Below are 22,567 nucleotides of genomic sequence, written 5' to 3'. Positions count from 1 at the left end.
TGCTAATGGGGTTTGTCCTAACTCCAAGTGATTTTACAGAGAAGAACATTGTCGAGTAAAAGTATCTGCATTTGTTCACTTTGTGCTGTTTACTGATTATAATGCATTCTGATTAACAGTAACACCAGATTGTTGCCTTTACAACAGATTTGCATAAATTAATTCAACAAAAAGAGTAATTATAAGCGAGATTCATGAAGAAATATTTTTTCAACACCCTTCCTTAACTTGTATAACTAACAGAATTTCTTTTACTGACAATCTACAATCACACAGCACTGCCTTTGTGCCATTTCTGGCAACTAAAATTATAATGTTTTCCTTTTAAGTCTTCTTATTTTTAAATCCTTTAAATCAGAACTGAGCCTTTCTATATAAGGCTCGTTATGCATTCTTCCTAATGACAGGGATAAAAGCAGACATTAGTTACCCAAGTAAAAGGTCACTGCAAAGGTCAATGTGTCGGCAGCCACTGTAAATTTCAGTCCCCAGAGAATTAAGATATTAAGGATAAAATTATTTACTATATAAAATTACAAGGAGAGTAAAGAGCAGGCATTTAAATTAAATCTTCTTCACTGCCAGCCTTTACCTTTCACCCATACCACTTGACCACTATCCCCACTCCACCTCCAATCTTTAATGTATAGCTAGCTCCCTGAAACTCAGGGGTTGAGAGATGTCATTTCTTGGTCTTCTTGTGACAGTGGCTAATGGCGATATCTTACAGCTCCGTGAACATACAGGTATGTAGCTTTAACATCACTCCAGGTCCCAGTCTGTGCAGAGTTCTTTTCTCCTTGTGTTTGCGTGGTTTTTCTTCACTCCTAACAAGTTTTAGTTTCTGCTTTTTATGTAGGCTTAGGTTCCTCACAAACCTGTGTAGGCCTTTTAGCTTTATTTTTTATGCCTGTTACTTTAATTGGTTATTTAACCAGCGCTAATCTACAGGTGTCAAATCAAAGACAGAATAAGGGTGCGGATCTGTTAATCTGACTTCAAATTCTTAATATTTAAGAATTACTTTTTCTGTAAGTTATAAATTGGTTAAAAATTTCTGTAATATTTGAGTTAATGTTGACTAACAAAGCTGAAGGTTATATAATATAAAATATTACTATAATAATAATAATAATAATAATATATTTTATTTATGTAGTTCCTTTTCTATGCCCAAAGGGCTTTATCTAATAAGCACCTTTAAATGTTGTCACACACGCACGAGTAGGGGACAGTCAGCAGGCTCAATCATATGCTAAAGTACCAGAGATGGGGGTCTGAGACATGGTATTAACACTCTTCTCTCCTTTTATACAGAAAGACGCCCGAATAAAAAGCCTGTACCTCGACAAACACACCGATCTCCTCATCCGTCCTCACAATGAAGAATAGCTCTTTTCTGGCTTCTTGGTATCACCTCATTTCCAGTCCCGTCTTGTTGACTTCAGTTCTGTCCCTTACTTTCTGACGTCATCCCCGGCTCCTTCAATCTTCGTCACATCCGTTAATTTCATTTGTCCCTCTATAAAAGCTTTGTGATTCCATTGAAATTTTGTTAAATGTTTCTGATTTTTGTTCTGATTTTTGACCTTGTTTTCAGTTACTGAAGCTTTACGACTAGTATACAGGGAGGCTCCCCGACACTTAATCTGTCTCATCTATTTATTTTACCACAACGTAAACCTCAGGGGTTAAGTGTTCTTTAAGTAGGGTGTGCTTTATGATGAAACCTTAGGTCTAAGTAGCTATCTTAAGATGTGTTACATGAATAACATTTCACATACAGACTCAGCTAAGTGTATTTCAGAATAAAACCTCAGAGACCAGGCAGGCAGCTTAACTTAACATGTGTTAGTTTTAATTCAAAGCCTAACTTTTAATAAATACTCACCAGTTTTTTGTACCTGCATTTTTATAACTCTTTAATTTAGTATTGTTTTTTATCAGTATGCTGCTGTGGAGTAGGCTATGTGAATTTCCCCTTGGGATTAATAAAGTATCTATCTATCTATCTATCTATCTATCTATCTATCTATCTATCTATCTATCTATCTATCTATCTATCTATCTATCTATCTATCACTTATAAATAAATAATACATTTTTAGGCTATGAACCTGAGAGGCTAAGTTTTTAACATATGTCCAGAGGAAAAGGGTTATATTTTTCAGCATTAATACTAACAATAGCAGAGTCAAAGATCATTAACAGTCATTAACAATTTATTAGCCATTAAACTCAAAATTATGTAAAGCAACAACATAATATAATAGAAATAAATGGTGCAAAGTGGCTAAGGACACAGACCTGTGTTTTGTGAGATTGCCCTGGAATCTTATAAATTGTGTTCCAGTCCACTTAAACTCTACTTAGTTGACCAGTTTTGTGTACCAAATAAAAACAAATACTGTGTGATACAATTACGTAAACCTTTAAATATCAATATTTATCAGCTGGAATGAGGCATCAGTCTCTGACTCCAAGACGCGTGCTGCTGACATAATAAACTGATCATTGATGTCATAAAACATAAAAACAGTTGGGTTGCATCCATTTAAGTCAATTTACAGTAAGTTTGTTTATGATGAAATACTCATCATGGACCTGATCACTGATGCTTAAACAATAATTGTATTATTTCTCATGCATTGCTGTTCTTTACCATTACATTAAAAACATAAGTAAAAAACAAAAGTCATCAACAAATGAAATACAGTGACCGAAAAAAGTTATATATAACAAATAGAAAGTGTTGTTTGTCATTTTTATTAACCATTCAAACTTCAGAACAAGAAGGATGAGCTGGTGTGTCAGCCGTATGAAAAGTGGGTGACTACCACCATCGATTACTTTGGCAGTGGATGCGATATGCAGCCAATCTATAATGTTTATTGGCAATAGTTTAACAATTAAATGGTCAATTCTGACAAGAAAATTAGTTGCTGCAACGGAAAGGGAGTAGCAACAATGAAATAACAGTCCACATTGAGGGATTTTAGTTTAGATACAGGAAAAAGAAAAACAGCAGTGGAGAGTCAGACTCAATTTTTGATTCACCCACTAGCACTTTAGTTTTTGAGAAAAAAAATGTCAAAGAGGAAATATATTTTCATGATTTTGCATATATTTTATTTCCAGCATCCTGTTTGCCTATTAAAATGCATTTTTCAAAATACTGTTTTTGCACATCTGAAATTTTATAGGCATTCTGGTTAAATTAAAAATGGAAATTTTGGTGTCATTTGGAATGGATTGTTTTTATTTCTATATTCTTCTGATTTAGTTATCTTTGGGCAGGTCTCTGGGCCTTTAGTTCCCCCATTGTGCTCTTTATTCTGCTCTTCTTTTCATCTCTTGGTGTGATTTGCCATCTTTCATGTGATATAACATGTCCTCCCTTAGCCTTAATTTCTTTCCTTCCAGTTTACGTTCCAGCACTATTTTCAACAGTCCTTCTCCTCTTAGTCATATCCCATCCAGTCCTGCTGCCTTCTTCTCACTGTTTCTAGCATGCTCCTTTCTTGACAAGTCCATTCCAGCACTTTTTAAATAAATAATGTATCCGTCAAACTGATCTTTTCCATCTTTCTCCATAGCCACAGTTCAAATTAGGCCCTTTCCTCATCGTCCATGTCTCTGCTACATACAATGCAACACACCAGATTACTATTTTTATTAATCTTTTTTTTCAGTGTTCAATCCATCTATTTGTTAGGAATTTTTGCTTTGCATTGAAGGCTGCCTTTCCCCTTTCTAAACATATACACACAAGTATGAAGTGCAAAAACTAATGAAGAAATTAGATAAGACCTGTAAGAAATGTCACACATGTGTGAGAGGGGGCATTCTCAGGGCTTGCACTCCGACTGTAATACCACTCCGGTACGTGAGATGGCGCTGTCATTCATATCTTCTCCTGTTTTATCTACAGACCAGAGGATCCAAGAGTTGAAGGTCTGTGAAGATACGCCTTCTTCCGCAAGAAGCCACTCCCCTTCCGGGAAAAAAACCCTCATAATGGCCAAAACTATTACAGAAGCTCAGTCTCATTAATGGACTTGTGTCTAGAAAGCCTTTGCTACTTTGATTTTTTGTATTGTGCAATTTTCCACAATATATGAGGATCACCATCAGATGTGACAACCCTTTACCTGTGTTGTGACTTATCTTTTACAGAAGCATGGAATGAAAATCAAATTAAAGAAAACAAAAGTGAACGGAACTGGTGATAATAAAAATTGGAGACCATATTTTGGAAGAAGTAAGACAGCTTAAAATATTCAGGAAGTATGTTGCCAAGGGATGAAAGAAGTGAAAAAGAAATTTAGAAAAGTGAAAAAATCTAAAAAAAAAACGTATTTCTAAATTACATGTGCATTAAAACTGTAGTTGAATGTTAATCAGCATCAGCAGTTAAAAGGAGTTAGCCATGGATGGGTAGAATATTAATCCATAACAAGGCTTACTGAATGAACAAGGAAACAGGGAGACACTGGCCCAGAAACTGAACAATTGTCAATTAAGCTGTGAAACTGGTATGCTCAGCACTGCCCCCACTTCATAAAAATACAGTTATTGATCCATTTTGTATCTGTTTTATTCATTTCAGGATTGCGCATGTTCTGGCATTATGAAGTACAAAACAACAGATAAAATGGCATGCCTTTATTTATATTTTTAAACAATTTTTTTTCCAACACATAACATAACATTCTCAAACCCACTTAATCCACTTCAAGGTCACGTACTAAGGCATATCCCAGCAATTTCAGAGCACAGGGTCATTGCAGAGCCCAGTCATGCACACATCCACTCATGAAGCCAATTTAGAGCTGCCAGTTAAGCTAACACACACACCTTTTTAGAATAACGAAATTAAAACTGGAGCAGATGCAGACAAGAACCTTCAAAGTGCTCTTGCTAACTATGTATTCTCAAGATGTACTGACCTCTCTCCTTCCAAATAACACCTCACCCGTCTTCACTGTCCATCCATAAATCATAACCATAAATGGTGCAGTGTACTTGCCCTGTCAATCATGTGTCCTGTTCCCTTCATTTACATGAACTCCCTTCCCAGCTCAGTCAGTGTTTATCGCTAAAGTTTAAACTGTACTGCAAAATATCGATATATCAGATCAGAAATGTGGGTGGAGCATATCTTGTAGTCATCCCCTGATGAACTGAGGGATCTGTTCAAATTTTGGTTCAATGATGTGGATTTGCATACTGGACATATATACAGTATGTACAAACACAGATTTCAGGCTTATATGCGTATATGTCCTGGGTAGGTCCTCCCCCAGTACACTAGGTTGCAGTTTCCCTTTGGGCGAGCTCTCTGTATGGACACTCGCAGGGCAGCATGGAAATTGTGGTTCCATATTGCTGCCCTCTTGGGTTTCATGGCAGCTGCCAGGGGGAGCTGTCCGGAGATGAATCCCCTGTTCCAGGTTGGTTTTGCCTGATTAGGAAGTGCTTCCTGAAGAGAAGTTTTTGGCACTAAAAGTACTTCTGGGTCATATTTAAATAGGAGCCTTCCATTTTGCCCAAGGAAACAGAGTTGGGTGTGGAGGAAGTAAAAAGCACGCCTGAGAGAAATGGAGAAATGGTGAAGGTAGAATAATAAAAGAAAAAGAGACTGAGTTGTGGAAGAGATCTGTGACAAAGTAATTTGTGAAATATAAACAGTCTATTTGAACCTGAGACTTGTGTTGTTGCAATTGTGTGGGGTTTGGGGCGCTGCTACACCTCTTCGTGTCAACACCTCCTGTGCAGTTGTGCATCTGGACCTTGTGCTTATTTTTTATCCTGGTTAGATTCAGTTTACCCTCTTCTTTCAAGACAGTAACAGGCACTTTTGTCTGAAACCTTCAGTTTCTTGCCAATCTGTTGCATACAATAACCTTCATTCGACAAAAACAAAAGCCTGACAAGTTCCTTAAGAAATCTGTTTCATTTTGATAATTTCTGAACTAAGAACTGAACGTTAGGAATGCCAGTACTGTTATGAGATATTCACTTTAATAATTTATTTCTCCTAGAGTAAGTTTTTCCAAGCAAAAGGTATACATGGGCTTATGTTTTTCTTTATTTTTGGAACATTTCTGTGCAGTTACTTTTACATTAAAATGTTTTCTGATTGCAGTTATTATTTACTTCTAAGTGCTGTAACATTTCTTTGTTTTGTATGTGGACACAACCACGCTACGATTCCCATTAATGTGCTTTCACACGGTGCTGCATCGTTATCAGTGTGAACTCTTAAATACTGGTGTGATGATTCATTTATATCTGTGATTTGGATAAAAAATTCAAAGGAGCATAGTGTGCATTTCTCTCTCTTGAATTGCCGGTTTCTAAACTTTAGTTTTTCCCTCTGACTCTGACTTCTGATTAGAGATTAGGATTTTTTGCAGTAGGTTTCATCTTTTCAGTTTTGAAATATTTGACATTTCATCTCCTGTCATCTTCCAGCTTTCAGGCAGAATGAGCATATGATATAGCGGGTATGTGGCTCGAAATGGATGGCATTTTAAATAAATAATCACCGCACTCACAGCTTAAAGAGGGGGTGTGGTAGTGTGACCGGAGTGGTCCCCGGGCGTGATACGGGCATAGGCATTTCCGCACTGCAGTGCACAGGTTTGGGATCACCCATGTCCGTAATTGATGCCGGGAGCTGCTAATCTCCACACCAGTGCCACATCCCTGTTATAAACAGAAGGAGCATGAGTGCAGAGGGGATATTGAAAAAGAGAGTGGAAGTTAGAAGAGTGAGAGAAGAAGGCTGGAAGCGGGAGCGAGCGAGCGAGCGAGACTTGCAGTAGTAATGGCAGGTAGCTGGGAAGTGAACCCTACTACGGTGTTTGGCTGGCACTCAGGGGCAGATGGATTGGGTCACCCCTGCTGAGTTTTTCAGAGGAGCAGGAGTGACCAGAATCAAAGACAGCTTGCCATGGAAGGCAACAGGAGTCAATGAGGTGTGGGACAGTGAGCCCCAGCGTGAGTGCCCAGGTCGATGGAGAGCCCAAGTCTCAGTCTGGAGGGAGCTGTACGAAGCTAGGGGCCGGAATGCTACCAGAAAAGTGGAGAAGGCAGCTGTACCTGCAGGTAGGGTGACTCCCCTGTTGCAGGGCCCCGGTGGGAGAAGCAGGGGAGCTGCCAGCTCAACTCTTTTAGGGCTAATTATTTTTTCATATTTTTCCAAAAAACTTACTTATTTATGACAAATGTCACTGTGCTCCAAGAGCCTCTACAGTATGTAAATTCACATACTTATTACACACCCGTTTGTCTCATCACTCATAAGCTAAAAGGCACTTTCTGAAAATAAAACAGCTACCTGCCTTTCGTTTTCGATTTCCAGATCTCATGCATTCAAATCAAAGTTTGATGAATCAGTCTGATTCAACGATAATACACAAAAAACAAAAAATAAATCAATAGTACACACAGAGTAGTTTCCTTTGTGCATTCACTTCACTGTTTTGCCTGATGTTGATGCCATTCTAGGTGTTGTTTATCTATGCTACTCATGCATATGCAAAACTTTTACATCAAATCAACGAGTCTAACAGTCCTCCTAGCAAAGAGGGTCTACCTATAGTGTACAGTGAGTTTTTTCAACGTTTACAGCTTATTATCACCCTCAACTCCTGCTGTCGACAAAAGTCGACATCCGCCCTAAAACAGTTAAAGAAGGCACCGGGCTTTTAAAGGGGAACTGCTTCCAGCCATTGTTGTTTTTAACCATGTTTAAATGGATTTATTTATTTCGGATTATTTTAACCTCCACTTCAATTCACTCTGTTTTTATGGATTATTTATTTATGGACATTTTTGAAACACTGCACTGTTTTGAACACTTTTTGGTTTTGACTGTTTTTAATAAAAGCACTTGCACCTTTATGCACCATCCTCTTGCTTCATTTGGTGTCCTCATTGTCCAGCTCCTCCGGTTACATTACCAAGCAGTGTCGGGTTCAAGAGGCTTCCAAAAGTGAGATGGGAGCATGGAGCAGAACCCGCATCGTCACAGAGTACCTTACAGCCCAAGGAAAGACAATTTAATTGTTTCATTGAAAAGAATAACAGATTCCAATGGTGTCAATGCCATTGAAGGTTTCTTAAATAAGCAATTACATGTAAACAAATCTAATTAAGGAGAAGCAAAAAGAGCTAACAATCAGGACACTGTAACTATGGCTGCAGAAAATGGAACTTTTGAGTCATATGTGATTAATAAATCAAAAATCAGTAATTTCAAGCAGCAATAACCATTAGAGACATTAGTAATGTTTTGGCTAAATTTATTTAATGATATCTTAATAAAAAGTATCAATTTGCTTTGAAATTCTATAAAAAATGAGCATTTCTGGGTGATTCCACATTTTTTATTGCTAGTGCATGTAGTTTGAGACATGTTAGCTATGGTTTAACCTTTAAAAGCCTGCTTTCCATCTGAGGCCTGTGCAGACCAAATCCTGCCTGTGTGAAGTTGGGGCTGGGCTACTTGAAGTGAGGCTGCTTGGTTTGTGGGTATTTTGGAGCCATTCAACCCTTTTGCGATTTGGAATGTACTAATTTCATTGTGTTTCTGAGTTTTTAATATCTAGATAACCATGAAACATGGTTTTAAAATGAAATGAAGGGGCGAAACAATTTTAAATACTGAAAGACTTAGGGTTAAATTGAAATCCTTTAGAATATGGGAAAAACAGTACTATTATGAAATTAATAAATTGCAAACCAGACTGCACTCAGATGATCACTTGGACATTTGACACTATGCAATAACACCATGATAACAGAGTAAAAGATTACAGTTATATTTGGATTACATCCCACTCATACATGACACACCCACACACACTGCACTTAATAGAACTTTCCGCAATACAAAATGATCACAACGTACATTAAAATGAAAACATCAGATAAAGACCTATGGTAACCTGCTTCATGCACAGCCCAACATCCTGCCACACAATTTAATCACAGAGGAGCCAAATTAGCTTAAGTGAGAGAATCAATCTCTCAGTGTCACACGGTATCTCTTATATGCACCTCAGCTAAACAAATTAAAAAAAAAACAAAACGAACGGCCATTCACAGTGGATATATTGTATTTGTGGAATAAACTAATTGTAAGCCAGATGACTCCATTACAGAGGAGACAGGCAGGCAGCCTTTTTATCAGCCTTGATTTAGTATTTTCAACTGAATGATTGCTTCCTGCGGTTATGGTGATTCTGTTAGAGGTTCAGCATGGCTAGTGCACATTTACTGTACCTGACAAGAGCTCCAGATCACCGAAGCTGCCATGACTCCTGTGCAGAAAGCACACATACTGCACACTCACATTGCCAAGCTCCATTTGCATTCAAATAAAATAATAATGCTCACAGTTTCATTTACGCTGGAGCCGCTTCAGCATCTGTGTCACATTAGGTCATCTTCACATTCAGAGTAATTTCCTTTCGGATTTCTCCTGCAAACAATTTGATTTTGTTTCATAGATCATGTTTGATAAAAACTGAAGGATTGCATTACTGTTACTTGAATTGTGCCCATTTGTTCCTGTGTCTTCCCTTCCCCAGCTAGCTTTGGAAACCTCAACCTCCAAGAGAGGCAGATTACAAAGAAAATGCAATGTTCATCTCCTTAAACCTGTCTGTTTGTACCTCCTCATGCAGTGGAAGGGAAATGAAGTCCGTTTTGTTGAAGAAACTATAACATAACTTTGCATAACACTGTCAGATCCACTACATTCAGATTCACAATTTAAAAAATGAAAAACAGCCTATGTCTGAAATTCCCCTCTTCACTGTGTGACAGGTGCCTGGCGTCCATGCCCAGTCGGGACGCCCCTGCACACTGTATTCAGGGGGAGCAGCCGTGGACAGTGCAATACCTCCCCCTGGACGCTAGATGGCCGCCCCCCTGGCCTGGTGAAGTGCCTCAGTTTCCCACAGGGCTCCCTGGGAATTGGAGTTGGGGGCAGCCCTGTTGGGTCCCGCACGTACCGCCAGGGGGTGCTGTGTTTGGGACTCCTGAGCCCATATGGGCAGCAGCTTCATCAGACCTGGAAGTGCCGCCAGATCTTGGTGATCAAACACCTGGAGCACTTCCAGGTGACCTATAAAAGGGAGCCAGTGACCACCACTCATCAGCCAGAGTCGGGTGGAGGAAGACAAGGTTGTGAGGGAGGAGTGGTGGTGCCAAGGAGGAGTGTTTGTGATTGTGCTGCACTGGTGGTTACCAGTGCTTGGGACTGTGTTGTGGCTGAGGGGATTACGGGGAAGACGTGCCCTCCAGCTGAAGAAGAATAAAAAAGAATTTTATTTTACACGTGCCTCTAGTGTCCAATCTGTGTCGGGTCAGGCGCTATATAGTGCCGTTTACAACTATTTGAAAGTTTGATCTTTTAATGTTAGTAAGGTGAATATTTTCTGTCCTTGTATATCATCTCAAACAACATATGTAACATTTGTCTCATATACTTTATCTGATATGACTTAACAATGATTTCAAATGAATGACCAATGTGGACAGTGTTACAGATGACTTTTAAATAAATGTTCTGAAGTCACCAAATTCAATTGATCTACTGGAGGAGCAGCAAGTGAACTTTCTGTTCTACTTTCACCACTCTTGCTAGACAAAGACATTCCTACATTTATACAGACATAGATAATAAAGACAGTTAAAAAGTTATAAATCATCCTACAGACTGTGGGAAGTTACCAGTAAAATTAGAAACTTTAAAGTGCACAACTTATCAGATTATCCTAACGATGCCATGCTTTAGGTGAGGCTAAAGGCAATTCTTTCTTCTGTGATAGAGATATATATGAGTATATATATACATATAAAACTGCTTATTTCTCCCACCTGTAAAATGACATTACAATATATATATTGTGTGTGTACTGTATATATATATATATATATATATATATATACACATTTTAGCAAGGTGCCATATATGCACCCAAGCCGACACAGACTTGACACAGGAGACACATATAAAAATAAATAAACTTTTATTTTCTTCAACTGGATGGCACGTCTTCCCTGTGTCCCCCAGCCACAACACAGTCCCAAAGCACAATGTACAGCACCACACTTTCTTCCACCACCACTCCTCCTTCAAGGCAATCTTGTCCAAATTCACCTGACTCTGGCCACTGAGTGGTGGTCGCTGGCTCCTTTCATTGGGTACCCAGAAGTGCTCCAGGTGGTTGATTGCCGACATCTGGCTAAACTTCCAGGTGTGATGAAACCAGTGCCCAAAAGGTGCCAGCAGCACTTGCAGAACCCAACAGGACTGCACCAAACTCCAACCCCCATGAAGCCCTGGAGGATTCTGAGGCACCGCTGCAACCCAGGGAGGCTGCCATCTAGCGTCCAGGAGGAGATGTTGCGTTTCCCATGCTTGCTCCCCTGGTATATATGCTGTAGGGGCATCCCGGCCGGGCATGTGCCCCGGCCATCAACATATATACAGTATATGTATTTATATATATATATATATATTTTTTGTATATTATATATATATATATATATATATATATATATATATATATATATATATATATATATATGTGGGGTTGACCCGGACACAGACAGGCAGACATGTTCATGTCACCCACAAACACGTTTATTTACAATATTTACACAAATAATAATGGTCACTCAGACCCAGTCCAAAGTCCATAAAGTGCACAAACCCCACAATGACACTCAGTCCTGGCCACAATGCCTTTCTTAGGGCCGCCTCCACGCTCCTCTCTGCCTTGTCCTTCTTCCACCCGACTCTAGCCTCGAATGATGGGAGACGGCCCCTTTTATACATTTCCCGGATGAGCCCCAGGTGTTCCCGGCATACCTGTTCTGGCCACGCCCCAGCGTGGCGGAAGTGCCGCTGTCCTCCCGCAGCTCTCCGGCGCCGTCCTATTCTTCCCCAGCACTTCCTGGTGTGGCGGAAGTGCTGGGGTAACAGGTCCCAAGGCATTGGGCCTCCTGGCGGTGACCACGGGCCCCTACAGGGTGGAGCTTCCATGCCCTATACCCGTGGCCCCCAAAGCCACCAGGAAGGCGACCCCCACGTGATCCAAGGTGGGCAGAGACCCACATCCGGTCCCTCATGACGTCCCGGCCGGGTCATGACCCCTGGCATCCCTGACAATATATATATATATATATATATATATATATATATATATATATATATATATATATATATATATATACAGTGGTGTGAAAAACTATTTGCCCACTTCCTGATTTCTTATTCTTTTGCATGTTTGTCACACAAAATGTTTCTGATCGTCAAACACATTTAACCATTAGTCAAATATAACACAAGTAAACACAAAATGCAGTTTTTAAATGATGGTTTTTATTAGTTAGGGAGAAACAAAATCCAAACCTACATGGCCCTGTGTGAAAAAGTAATTGCCCCTTGTTAAAAATAGCCTAACTGTGGTGTATCACACCTGAGTTAAATTTCCGTAGCCCCCAGGCCTGATTACTGCCACCCTGTTTCAATCAAGAAATCACTTAAATAGGAGCTGCCTGGCACAGAGAAGTGGACCAAAAGCACCTCAAAAGCTAGACATCATGCCAAGATCCAAATAAATTCAGGAACAAATGAGAACAGAAGTAATTGAGATCTATCAGTCTGGTAAAGGTTATAAAGCCATTTCTAAAGCTTTGGGACTCCAGCGAACCACAGTGAGAGCCATTATCCACAAATGGCAAAACATGGAACAGTGGTGAACCTTCCCAGGAGTGGCCGGCCGACCAAAATTACCCCAAGAGCGAGAGACGACTCATCCGAGAGGTCACAAAGACCCCAGGACAACGTCTAAAGAACTGCAGGCCTCACTTGCCTCAATTAAGGTCAGTGTTCATGACTCCACCATAAGAAAGAGACTGGGCAAAAATGGCCTGCATGGCAGATTTCCAAGACGCAAACCACTGTTAAGCAAAAAGAACATTAGGGCTCGTCTCAGTTTTGCTAAGAAACATCTCAATGATTGCCAAGACTTTTGGGAAAATACCTTGTGGACTGATGAGACAAAAGTTGAACTTTTGGAAGGCAAATGTCCGTTACATCTGGCGTAAAAGGAACACAGCATTTCAGAAAAGAACATCATACCAACAGTAAAATATGGTGGTGGTAGTGTGATGGTCTGGGGTTGTTTTGCTGCTTCAGGACCTGGAAGGCTTGCTGTGATAGATGGAACCATGAATTGTACTGTCTACCAAAAAATCCTGAAGGAGAATGTCCGGCCATCTGTTCGTCAACTCAAGCTGAAGCGATCTTGGGTGCTGCAACAGGACAATGACCCAAAACACACCAGCAAATCCACCTCTGAATGGCTGAAGAAAAACAAAATGAAGACTTTGGAGTGGCCTAGTCAAAGTCCTGACCTGAATCCAATTGAGATGCTATGGCATGACCTTAAAAAGGCGGTTCATGCTAGAAAACCCTCAAATAAAGCTGAATTACAACAATTCTGCAAAGATGAGTGGGCCAAAATTCCTCCAGAGCGCTGTAAAAGACTCATTGCAAGTTATCGCAAACACTTGATTGCAGTTATTGCTGCTAAGGGTGGCCCAACCAGTTATTAGGTTCAGGGGGCAATTACTTTTCACACAGGGCCATGTAGGTTTGGATTTTTTTCTCCTAAATAATAAAACCATCATTTAAAAACTGCATTTTGTGTTTACTTGTGTTATATTTGACTAATGGTTAAATGTGTTTGATGATCAGAAACATTTTGTGTGACAAACATGCAAAAGAATAAGAAATCAGGAAGGGGGCAAATAGTTTTTCACACCACTGTACGTATATATATATATACACTAGCTAAGTAAGCCCGTGCTGTAAAAAGGTTGGGGAATTGCAGAGATGTCAGGTAATTGAAAGGAACTACTCTGGGCATCTCTCTCCTAGGAGGTTTCGTGTTACTGACGTGCTCACATCATTTGTGCATTAGCAGCTAAGCGACTGTCTTTCTTCTGAGGTTTCCTTTTGCCAGCGTGCTCGCCTCACTTGTGTTTTAGCTGCTAAGCAAGTGACTCCTTCTTCAGAGGTTTCGCTTTGCCAATGTGCTGGCCTCACTTGTGTATCCTCACAGGTGGAGCCCTTACCTTGACTCCACCTCTCACTTCCTGGCCGGACAGACACACACACTTCCACGTGTAGACATTTATATATAAGATATACATATATATAGTATATTGTAAATATATTGTATTTTGCATACAGGTGGAAGAAATAAACCTCATTGGCAAGTGGTTGTGGCAATCCAGAAGAAGATTTTTTTTAATCTTCTGCCTTAATTTAACAAGCAGATTCAAAACACACAGTGCCTAAACAGAGAAAACAACCACGTGTCCATCACCCACAAAACTAGTCCACCAACTTCTCTTTCTGCTTAATGCACCTCCCCAACAACCTCCGCCTACCAACCAGGCATCCCAGTGGCTGCTTCAGTTGCAAGTGGCAGATGGGGCTCCTCTGCCCGCCACTCTTCAAAGCACTCTGAAAACCCCCATTTGGATGGCTTTTAGGACACACTGCCTTCCAGATTGTTACTATATATATATTTAGAGAGAGAGAGAAAAGGGTCAGACACATTGTTCAGTTGTTTGAATGCCAGCCCAACAATCCCCTTTTGATTTTAACAAATGAAAAAGAAAATATATTTAATGGAAACAACAGCGTTCACTGTTCTGATTCTATGCAACAGTAACTACTGAGTCATTGAACCTCATCCCTCTCTTGGAGCCAGGTTCCTAAAATGAACCTGCTTCTAGCCAGACGCTTAAATATGTAAGAAATGTCCCAGAAGGGGTGGGGCTTGGGTCAAAAGCCAGGGTGTGGTCAGAGGTCATCCAGAGACTGCCCTTTGGAGCCACAGATACAAATGAAGGAGTTGTTTAGCGATTGTACCCCATTTTGTCTTGGGGTGGAATGCACACCTTGGCAGAGCCCTGAAGGTGTCCCCTAAGTTCACATGTATGATAACATAAATATATAAATATAGAAAAAGATGAATATATAAAAACATGAACAATTTTCTTCACTACAGTGAAAGAAATATGAATTATTTAAACACCTAAAGGAACAGAATGATTTACCACCAAATCGTATCACCTTTGCTCTATCTACTGCATTGTGGTTTGCATCATATATATTTAAATGTAATAAAAATTATTAAATGTATCTTTTAATAAAATGTTTATCATTTACAATTCCAATGTTCTCATATGTTTATGAGAATATATTTTAATCTTATATATTGTTTGTTTTTTAATATTATAATTACATATTTTATATTGTTATATTTCTAACTAAAATACCAAGAAAAATTCCTAGCATTTATGTTGCTTGACAGTGAAATTCTAGTTCAAATAAAAACAAATAATAAAAAATTCTTCACCATCTTTGCACAGTGCTAAGCACTAGTGCCTCATAACTCCCAAACTCCTGGCTTTAAATCTTGGCCTGGCCACTGTCTATGTGGAGTTTGTTTGTTCTCCTTGTGTCTATTTGAATTTTTCCCCATATCTCAAAGATGTGCATACTTTATCTGTTTGGCTCTTTATGAATGTACCCAGTGATTGATTGGCATAATCTTTTAGTTAATGATGCCAGGATAATCTCCAGCCTCTGAGACCATGAACCTGATTAAGTTGGTGTGAATAATGGATTGATAAATGAATGGATGATGAATGTGTAGTATGGTAGCATCGTGAGCTACTACTTCACAGAGCTGCCCAGTATTCTGGGTCATTTTTGAATGTTCATCTAGATTTGCTCTGGAGACTTCAGATGAGTTGAATGACATGTTCTCATCATAGTTGTTATAATTTCTAAAAAACAGTAATGCATGTTAAGTGTGAATCACTGTAACAGAGAGGTTTGCATCACTGTCTCACAGCTGCAAGAGAATTAGTCTGAAGTGAGTCCCACTTACTGTCTCTGGAGAGTTTGTGTTATGGTACAGTCTTGAATTACATATAATTTCAGTTTTATTATTTTTTTTTTAAATTATTTTTTCATGTTTTTATGTAATTTCAGTTGGGTTTGTTTATTATTTAGTATTGTTGTACTATTTCTTTAAATGTCCCAACATTCTGTGTGTTCAGTAACCCTAACAGGTGCCTCTTTAATGTCACACCTGAGGGGCTGCCCTCCATCTTTTTGTTTTGGTGGATGAGATGGCATCTCTCAGGTTGTCATTGAGTGTTGATTGGAGTTAGTTCTGTAAGTATTGTTTTCTTTCAGTTCTCTGTTTTTGTGGAATTGTTGCTATGTTGCTTGAATTCAGATGCTGGTTTGGAGATTTGGAATTTGTTGTCTTGGGTTGCCTTTTCAGGCATACTTCTCCATTATTTTATTTTGTGCTTCTTTCATTCCTTTTATCATAACAAGTTCTTTACTTACAAAGATTCTTGTTTTGGACCTGTCTATTCAAGCCACAGGTTTGTCAGTTCCTCTCTTGAAAGACATTTTTGAGTATTTTGAACTTTTAAAGTCTGATCCCCATTTTTAGGCCTGTGTAGGCTGCAGTCTTCATGTGGCAGTCAGGGGCTGGCTGATTTGGCATGAGCCTTTTCTGCTTGAGCTGGTGAAGGTCCTGATCTCCTTTGAGGAACATTTTGAGGGCCTCATAAACTTCTTTTCATTATGTTCCTGTCTCCACAGTGTGCTTCTCTATGTGCCTTCATCAGTTTTTCTAGAGGTTCTTTTGGTTTTCTCCCTTGTCTTGAAGACAAGAGTGCTAATCAGTGACTCTAAACTGGCCCTGTGTTATAGCATTTGTATGCAAGTGAGTGTACCCTGCAAAGGGACTTGTACTCTTTCCAGGGTTAGCTCTTGTATATCACTCAATACCACAAGCTGTCTTCTGGTGCTCACAATTCTTAAATTGGTCTGAGTGAGTTAGAAAAAAGATGGGGAAGATAGATGGGAAGAGCAATGTAATAGAATCAGTTGCAAAATTTAATTAAATGGCAGTCTGACTTAAGAATGGCATTACCATAATGAGAGAACATTGAAAAAATGATGCGGCAGGCTAGTCCATTTTGCCGAAATTTCATTACAGCAACTCAAAATCGTACTCAGTAGTTTGTATGGCCCCCACGTGCTTGTATCCATGTCTGACAACATTGGGACATGCTTTTAATGAGAGGACGGATGGTGTCATGGGGGATTTCCTCCCAGATCTGGACCAGGGCATCACTGAGCTCCTGCACAGTCTGAGGTGCAAACTGGCAGCGTCAGAAGGACTGAAACATAGTGTCCCAAAGGTGTTCTATTGGATTTAGGTCAGGCAAGCGTGGTGGCAAATCAATGGTATCAATTCCTTCATCCTCCAGGAACTGCCTGCATACTCTTGCCACATAAGACCGGGCATTGTCACGCACCAGGAGGAACCCAGGACCCACTGAACCAGCATAGGGTCTGACAATGGGTCCAAGGATTTCATCACGATACCTAATGGTAGTCAAGATGCCATTGCCTAGGCTGTAGAGGTCTGTGCGTCCCTCCATGAATATGCCGCCCCAGACCATCCCTGACCCATCACCAAACCAGCCACGCTGAACGATGTTACAGGCAGCATAACATTCTCCACAGCTTCTCCAGACCCTTTCACGTCTGTCACATGTGGTCAGAGTGAACTCGCTCTCGTCTGTGAAAAGCACAGGGCGCTAGTGGTGGACCTGCAAATTCTTGTATTCATGGCAAAAGTCAATCGAGCTCCATGGTGCCAGGCAGTGAGCACAGGGCCCACTAGAGGACGTCGGGCCCTCAGGCCACCCTCATGAAGTCTGTTTCTGATTGTTTGGTCAAAGGCATTCACACCAGTGGCCTCCTGGAAGTCATTTTGTAGGGCTGTGGCAGTGCTCATCCTGTTCCTCCTTGCCCAAAGGAGCAGATACCGGTCCTGCTAATGGGTTAAGGACCTTCTACAGCCCTGTCCAGCTCTCCAAGAGTAACTGCCTGTCTCCTGGAATCTTCTCCATGGCCTTGAGACTGTGATGGGAGACACAGCAAACCTTCTGGCAATAGCAGCATGTCCTCACATCCAAGGAAAGAAGGCGATAATGTCAGACAGGTGCACAGTGATCACAGAGTAAGAACGAAAGAAGAAGGAGAAACCAGATGAATAGCTTGTATGCTTAAATGCTTGTTGTATATATACTGGTGAGCTCACACAACCCCTTATTAAATAATGTATTTAAAAAAAAACTTCTTCCTTATTCACAATGTTTTGATTAAAAAGTCTGTCTTCATTAGGGATTAGTTTTTCTTCCTTTTCTGTATCAAGAACATTTACTTTAACTGTTTGCTCTTGAGGTTGCTGTATGCCAAGTCACACATGCTTTGCTAAGAGTAGAAACTGTCGACAATAAATAAATAACAAAAATATCTAAAGTTTGCTGAGCAATAGAGATAGAGTAAATGGCATTTTTTTCCTTTTTACACCCAATTGAATATTAAAAGGATTTCTTTGCTCCCATCGCAATCTATAATTTTCCTCATCAATCTGTGCCTAATTTAATTTACCGAATCTGAGGACTTGACTGAGAAGTGGGGTGGTCAATGTCCATTGTTCTTCTTACTCTACTTGACCATTGTCATTTCACCGTGAGTAAATGGCTAAGCATGTAAGATAATACACTTTTTTCTAAAGAGACCAGATTTACCTTTCAAATTTAATACAAATAAGAAGCATAATTGCTGTATAGAAAAGCAAATGGAAAACATGCAATGTATCTGAACAACAAAGCCTTTTGCTTCCTCTCGGGAGGGTTGAGGGTGGCAAGAGAAGATAGCTAAAAGGAGCAAACCATTCTTTATCACAAGCATAGCGAGAATCAATTCTGGGAAGATTTCACACTTTCTTTTCATGTCAGTTTAGAAGTCACACTATGTAATGCCCCAGGCAGCCACATTTCCATAGCAGAAATAGAAACAGTAGCAGCACACTTAATAAAGAAAACGAGACCTATGACTTTTCTAATTTTTTTTCCGACCCGCTTGTTAGTTTTAACACTATAGCCTTTATGTGGAGATAATGCCGGATTTCTTGTCCATTCGTCTCCTTTCACTGCTACTTGCAGTACACTTCTCTTCTTGCTCCACAGTAATCCTGTTAAATCCTGTCATGCTCCATGCTCACATCTCAAAAGTGTGTAGAATTAGTTGTTGACCTTAGCTGTTCAATAAGGTGCACCAGCAGTGAGGATTAAGCACGTTGCTTAGCACAATCAGTCTATAATGATCCATCTCTGAGGTACACTGAATGCTTCACATTTCATAATCCTTCCATCTGTTGACTCAATGTACAATCATTTTTAACTGTCCAAGGCTGTTCTATAAGTTTTTAACATCGACAGACTAAATGCTTTCTCATACAAGCAAACTGCCAGTAACCGAAAGAATTTCATTGGCTGCCAGAATTAATATTTCTATTTAAAATTGCAGCAAAACAACACATTTGTTTGTAACAGTCAATTAAATAGCTTAGCCAAAAGACTAAAAGGCAGATGGTATGCAAAATAAAGAGCAACAGTCGTTTTAAAACCAATTTTTCAGGCTTCACGTGGGGCCAGTTGAAATTCTCCAGCTGTAACACAATATAATCGTATAGTATCGGTGTGCCAAAGTGTCTCCTATTGGCTCTACCCAGAATCCTAAATCCTTTAGCTAACTCCTCTAGCTTTCAATCAGTTCACTTTGCTTTGAAAGGGCCACATTCTGTAATATGAAGAAACCATAAAGGAACAAAAAGACGCCACCAGTCCTGAAAGGCCACCATCATTGGAATGTGCTTGGGGCAACAGTTGGTCTTCATCTGACCCTGGGAGTGACACAGTGACATGCCCATCTTTCTTTCCACCCCCAGCTAGGAAAAGAGTATGGAAGATTACCAGCAACTCCATTTCCATCTCCTTGAACTTCTTGTGTGCCCAACTCAAAACAGCACTGGAACAGGAATTAGTTGTCACTTGAATGACCACTGAGAAAAGGATGAATCGCTCTACTAAACTACATGTTTTCTATTTTTACAAGAATCCACAACTACTGTATGCTAAGAGTACCAGAGTACTGGAGTAGCCAGTCTGCTGGTCCACCATAGTTTACAATGTGACCCAAAAACGCTCAAGGAGCCCAGTGATCTCTTAACACACTCGTGTGATGTCCAGGCTTCATCTCAGGGTAAGGTAAAGGGTCATCCTACAAAGCAAAATTGCTAATATTAAATTAACTTTTATAGTGTTAAAACTACCACTAAAACAGTAGAGCTGGAAACTTATACACAGAACATCCAAAGTGTGAGATTACTACAGGCAATTTTGTTATTTCTGTCTGTCTGCCCAAATTTTGGCCTTGACTCTGCACCATCACCACTCTAGCCATCTTATCATTTCTTTTTTTTCTTTTAGATAAATCAACAAGGATGAGAAAGGAAAGGCATATCTTAATAGTGATTTCAAAGCAAAAGTTTGATAAATTACCTGCACGCCCCTGGGACATAATATACAGTACATAATCACCTTACCTTGAGGATGGCTGCGAGCCAGACATATAAACTGAAGGTGAACATCCAAGTCCTACCATAAACAATTCAAGGATGCCTGTCAGACCTTTCAGGCTTCTACTGAATACAAGAAATGTTACCTCTTCCATCTTAATATTAATCACAACCTCATAATTCTTTACTGTCTGATTTGTGTTATCCGTATTATTGTAAAACCCAATTTCGGCACTTGCTAGCAGTTCTACTTACTGTACATGTATAAATTGTCCTTCAGCACTTATTATTTTCCCTTTCTTTTTTATGAACAGGCTAAGTAATGAGAAATGCTTTATTCTTGGTCCTAGCTCTCTTGTCACTGAAATCTCGATTTCCCAGTAATGTAGATGGAACATTTAATCAGAACTCTAGTTCATTCTCTGGACATTCTGTTTTATTCTTAATTGTAACCTTACTGCTTCGCAAATTTCTGTGTTAACATTAAGAAAGATGGTTGTAAAAATTCTGGCCTGGGTGGTCATATAACTTTTCCTATAGCTTAATCTCTTTTGTTTGTAACACATGAAGTTCAACAGTCTATATTTATAAATTACAAAACCAATATCAGTGCTATTCACCAGAGATCCTCATTTAAATACTAAATGACAGGCAGATGCATACAGATTCCATGACATGAATTTCACGGGAAGCAAAATATAACTTGTTTCAAGATTTTTTTGGTGATTCAAAACATTACATTTTGCCCATCACCGATTATAGCCAATGTAATTTGACCTTCTTAGAGTTTACTTACTTTTTTGTACTTAGGATTAGCTAACAGTGGGATAGGTTTCAGACGTTACTTCAAAGTGGTGTTACGTATGCGCAACGCAGGGTCACCCTACGGGTTCTTCCCAAGTATGTAGTTCCATCTTTGGACCAAGAGGGGGTGTTTCTGCTAATAGCTGCTAATGTCTTCTTTTTCCCTTCACAGTACACGACCAAATGGAAGGAGGCATCACTTCATAACTGAGCGACAAAGAGAGGGAGCTCCTCTGTAACTTAGAGAAATGTATAAAATCAGTCAGCCCCCTGTTACTTGGAGGATATCAATTTGTTCTCTTTTAATGTCGTTGTGCATTTGTTTTTGTTCTTTAAAGTAAATGGAGATATCGGGGTTGGCACTCCAAAATTTATTTTTGTCAAACCTGTCATTCCCATGGACAACCACAGTGGATATAACTTTTCTAGTAAGTTAAAATGAATGAATGAATATCTTTAAACTGTTCTTCTTCCAAACTGCAAATCTTGGAAGCGTCTCTGTCTGTATGAAGTGTTGACATTCTCCTCACGGTTTTGTGGGATTTTTCTCTGTTTTTCCTCCCACGTTCCAGATTACGTGCAGATTAATTAGACTTCCATCTCTAAATTGAGTGGGAATGTGTGCCCTGCAATGTACATTTTCCAGAGTTGGATCCAACATTGTGCATCATGCTTGATTATTAATTTTTATTACTTACTGAAAGAAACAAATATGGCATACATGTGAGTTAAATGAGGGCAAACGAAGAGGGTTATCACAAAGTGAATGTGTCTTCAAGCTGGTGATTTGATTATTTCTTCCATTGCTTAAATTTAAAAGCAAATGAGGATTCAGAGAAAATGAGTTTTTAGAAATATTGTAGATTTTCTATATCCAACCACTACTTTTGTGCTAAATAAAAAATGACAACAGATTGAAAATACTTGGAACATGGAAAGAAAAATGAGATTTTCCTGACAAGATTCAAAGTAGACTCCAACAAGAGTGAGGTGTGAGTTTGAGGCACATCTTAAAGGTTGAGGAGCCAACCTATCAAGGTCCTCCAGATTAGCAAATGCTTGATATTTTAATTCTCTTTTAATTCTAAAAGAATTTGTATTCAGTAAAGTGGAGCTCATTTCAGTGTAAGTAACACATTGTATGGGAAGCAGTCAGTCCTTTCACAACTTAAGCATGTCAAAGAAACAGGCATGAA

Source organism: Polypterus senegalus, chromosome 2 (genome assembly GCF_016835505.1).
Source record: "Polypterus senegalus isolate Bchr_013 chromosome 2, ASM1683550v1, whole genome shotgun sequence".
NCBI classification, from domain to species: domain Eukaryota; kingdom Metazoa; phylum Chordata; class Cladistia; order Polypteriformes; family Polypteridae; genus Polypterus; species Polypterus senegalus.
This window is presented reverse-complemented; position numbering follows the sequence as displayed.